Below are 4786 nucleotides of genomic sequence, written 5' to 3'. Positions count from 1 at the left end.
CCACTGAAATGCCACAATCCAAAGAACATTGGGCCAGATTTAATAATCCTAAAAATTGTGTAAGCTTAGACAAGCTGTCTAGACCTGCACCAGTTCTGCCCCTTTCCGCTAAGCCCAACCCCGGTAAAATGTGGAGAAACCCTAGATGCAAGAAATTGCTCCAATTTACATTACTTTTTTTTAGATGGATTTTTGGCACAGACACATTAATAAATCTGGGTCATTGTTTGTGGTGCATTTTATATTGCACTGTAGACTTCAAGGTAATATACAGTACAGACCAAAAGTTTGGACACACCTTCTCATTCAAAGAGTTTTCTTTATTTTCATGACTATGAAAATTGTAGATTCACACTGAAGGCATCAAAACTATGAATTAACACATGTGGAATTATATACATAACAAAAAAGCGTGAAACAACTGAAAATATGTCATATTCTAGGTTCTTCAAAGTAGCCACCTTTTGCTTTGATTACTGCTTTGCACACTCTTGGCATTCTCTTGATGAGCTTCAAGAGGTAGTCACCTGAAATGGTTTTCACTTCACAGGTGTGCCCTGTCAGGTTTAATAAGTGGGATTTCTTGCCTTATAAATGGGGTTGGGACCATCAGTTGCGTTGTGGAGAAGTCAGGTGGATACACAGCTGATAGTCCTACTGAATAGACTGTTAGAATTTGTATTATGGCAAGAAAAAAGCAGCTAAGTAAAGAAAAACAAGTGGCCATCATTACTTTAAGAAATGAAGGTCAGTCAGTCCGAAAAATTGGGAAAACTTTGAAAGTGTCCCCAAGTGCAGTCACAAAAACCATCAAGCACTACAAAGAAACTGGCTCACACGCGGACCGCCCCAGGAAAGAAAGACCAAGAGTCACCTCTGCTGCGGAGGATAAGTTCATCCGAGTCACCAGCCTCAGAAATCGCAGGTTAACAGCAGCAACAGACAGATTAGAGACCAGGTCAATGCCACACAGAGTTCTAGCAGCAGACACATCTCTAGAACAACTGTTAAGAGGAGACTGTATGAATCAGGCCTTCATGATAGAATATCTGCTAGGAAACCACTGCTAAGGACAGGCAACAAGATGAAGAGACTTGTTTGGGCTAAAGAACACAAGGAATGGACATTAGACCAGTGGAAATCTGTGCTTTGGTCTGATGAATCCAAATTTGAAATCTTTGGTTCCAACCATGTCTTTGTGCGACGCAGAAAAGGTGAACAGATGGACTCTATATGCCTGGTTCCCACCGTGAAGCATGGAGGAGGAGGTGTGATAGTGTGGGGGTGCTTTGCTGGTGACACTGTTGGGGATTTATTCAAAATTTAAGGCATACTGAACCAGCATGGCTACCACAGCATCTTGCAGCGGCATGCTATTCCATCCGGTTTGCGTTTAGTAGGACCATCATTTATTTTTCAACAGGACAATGACCCCAAACACACCTCCAGGCTGTGTAAGGGCTATTTGACCATGAGGTAGAGTGATGGGGTGCTGATGACCTGGCCTCCACAGTCACCAGACCTGAACCCAATCGAGATGGTTTAGGGTGAGCTGGACCGCAGAGTGAAGGCAAAATGGCCAACAAGTGCTAAGCATCTCTGGGAACTCCTTCAAGACTGTTGGAAGACCATTTCAGGTGACTACCTCTTGAAGCTCATCAAGAGAATGCCAAGAGTGTGCAAAGCAGTAATCAAAGCAAAAGGTGGCTACTTTGAAGAACCTAGAATATGACATATTTTCAGTTGTTTCACACTTTTTTGTTATGTATATAATTCCACATGTGTTAATTCATAGTTTTGATGCCTTCAGTGTGAATCTACAATTTTCATAGTCATGATGAATTAGAAGGTGTGTCCAAAATTTTGGTCTGTACTGTATGGCCACAAAAAAAGCAAAACTTTGTTAAAAAAACTATGAAAAAAGTAAAATTTTTCAGAAAACTTGTGTATGTAAAACCAGCCTAACTGACTATCAGTACTATGAAAATGATGGTATTAGTTGCTCAAAACAGGCAACCATTTGCATTGCAAACAAATACAGTATGCTGGCCCACCGTTTACTTGATCTGGGTAACTGCCACCCCTAGAGTTGTACCTCTCTGGAGGTTCCTTCATCACCAACACCAACTCTACTCCCAAACAAACCAAAATCTATTTGCAGGGCAGAAAAACCTTATTAGGAATTAGCGAGAGTTTTCTTTTTTATTCTTAATGTGTGAGACCAAATATATTTCCTTGGCCAAATATATTTTAAGTGTAGGTGGTAAAAGCAGTGATGATTAAGAAGAGAAAAGAAAAACTGAAATCTTTTCATATTTCAGTTATTTTTCCTGTGTTATTCACCACATCACAGGTCAATATTTTATTCCTTATAATTCATCCGACAGTAAATCTCCAGTCTTTGATCTTAATCCTATTCACGACGCTTCTATACTTGGTATAATCTTGTTCCATTGCATGCAGAGCAGGAATGAAAAATGGGCAAGTCTTGTTCTATAATTGTTTACACCAATGTTTTCTCCATGAAGATAGTCCAATTACTTGTATAATGCAAACAATGAGGTGTAGTGCATAGAAAATTCGAGGCTGCAGGGATAGTCTGATAGATAATAAAGTGCACCCAACCCAGTGACTAACACAGGAGTGTATTTGTCATTTCGTTATTTAGAGATACTTGTCTGAACAATTATTGTTAGTTTTCCTTTTTTATATCCTGCTACTAAGTAGTGTATTGTGCAATGCATAAATAATTGAGTCATTCCCATGCCTGGGGCCAGCAAGAGATATTCATCTAAACAGAACACCACCTCCTCGTCTCATTCCCTCTCTGTTGGTGTCCCGCAAGGCTCTGTCCTAGGACCCCTGCTCTTCTCTTTCTACACTTTCAGCCTGGGACAGCTCATAGAGTCATGGCTTTCAGTATCATAGCTCCTGGCTGAGGTCCTGGATGGCAGCCAAGGCGAAAGCCGGAAGCACAGACGGGCGTACCCTCGGCTTCGGCTGAGGGTTGCCATTTGTTCCTGTCCCTTGCAGGAGCCATAGGCCCAGAAGGATAGGGAATGGTTTCTGGGGGCCCTTCTCTTACGGAGAGGGCCTGCGATAGACCGCAACCTAGTGCACGTTTTTGTGCGGCACACTGCACGATTTTGTTGCACAGGGTGAAGAAAGCACGTACTTTGGGCTTTCGATAAAAAAAAAATATATAGTTACATAGTTAATACGGTTGAAAAAAATACATAAGTCAATCAAGTTCAACCAAGGGATAGGTGGGGACGCGAATCCCAGAAGGAATTGAGACTCAGATTTCTACACGTTTTCATAAGCATTAATGTTGTTTACTTTTAAGAATTCATCTAAACCCTTTTTAAAACTGTCTACTGTCCTTGCTGTGACCACGTCCCAGGAAGTCTAGTCCACAGTTCTTACAGTAAAGAAGCTTTGACGCTTCCGGAGACTGAACGTTTTCCTCTCCAATCGGTGGCAGTGCCCCCTTGTCTTTTGAGCGCATTTTACATGGAACGGTTTTTCACCATATTTTTTTGTATGGCCCATTTGTATATTTGTATAGGTTAATCATGTTCCCCCTTAGACGTCTCTTCTCAAGACTAAATAAATTCTATTCTTTTAATCTTTCTTCACAACTAAGACCCTCCATGCCCCTTATCATTTTAGTCTCTCCTCTGTACTTTTTCCAGCTGTAGTGCGTCCTTTCTATGGACTGGTGCCTAGAACTGAACTACATATTCCAGATGAGGCCGCACCAGCGCTTTGTAGAGTGGTAGCATTACATCCCTGCCCCGTGAGTCCATGCCTTGTTTAATGTATGACAATATCCTGGTGGCCTTAGAAGTAGCTGATTGACATTGTATGTTGTATTTTAATCTACCATCCACAAGGACACCCAAATCTTTCTCGATAAGTCACTCTCCCAGTGTTACACAGAGATTATTACTACCAAGATGCATAACTCTACATTTATCCACATTGAACCTCATTTGCCAAGTTGATGCCCAATCACTCAGTTTTCAACTCACCTTGTAGTATATGGACATCTTCCATAGACTGTACAATTCTACATAGCTTAGTATCATCTGCAAAAATAGAAATGGTGCTATTAAACTTGTCCTCGATATCATTAATAAGCAAATTAACTAATAAAGGGCCCAGCACTAAACCTTGGGGTACACCATTTATAACCCGGGACAATTCTGAATAGGAATCATTGACCACAACTCTCTGGAAACAGTCCTTTAGCCAGTTTTCAATCCAATTACAAACTATACTTTCCAAGCCTATAGGTCTATAATTACCTGTGAAGGACCTTGATCCTTTTTGAAATATGGGCATCACGTTTGCTTTGCGCCAATCACTTGGCACTGTACTAGTACCTAGAGAATCTTAAAAAATGATAAACAGGGGCACAGCAATGACTAAACTGAGCTCTTTAAGCACTCTTTGGTGTAATCCATCTGGACCCGGAGCCTTGTTCACATTTACCTTATTTAACTTGTCTTAGACCATATCTACAGTTAGCCAATTGAGTATATTACTGGATGTACTAACACCCCCGGCGCCACAGATATCAGCTCCTTTCTCTTCTTTTGTATATATAGAGCTAAAAAAAAAAAACATTTAGTAACTCTGCCTTTTCCTTATCTTCAGTGACTACCCCCCTTTACCATTATTTAGTGGACCTACCTACTCAGACCTAGGTTTTTTAGCATTTATATATTTAAAGAATTTTTGGGGATTTCTTTTTACTCTCTTTTGCTCCCTGCTGTTAGTT

The sequence above is a fragment of the Bufo gargarizans genome, chromosome 6 (genome assembly GCF_014858855.1).
Source record: "Bufo gargarizans isolate SCDJY-AF-19 chromosome 6, ASM1485885v1, whole genome shotgun sequence".
Taxonomy (NCBI): Eukaryota; Metazoa; Chordata; class Amphibia; order Anura; family Bufonidae; genus Bufo; species Bufo gargarizans.
This window is presented reverse-complemented; position numbering follows the sequence as displayed.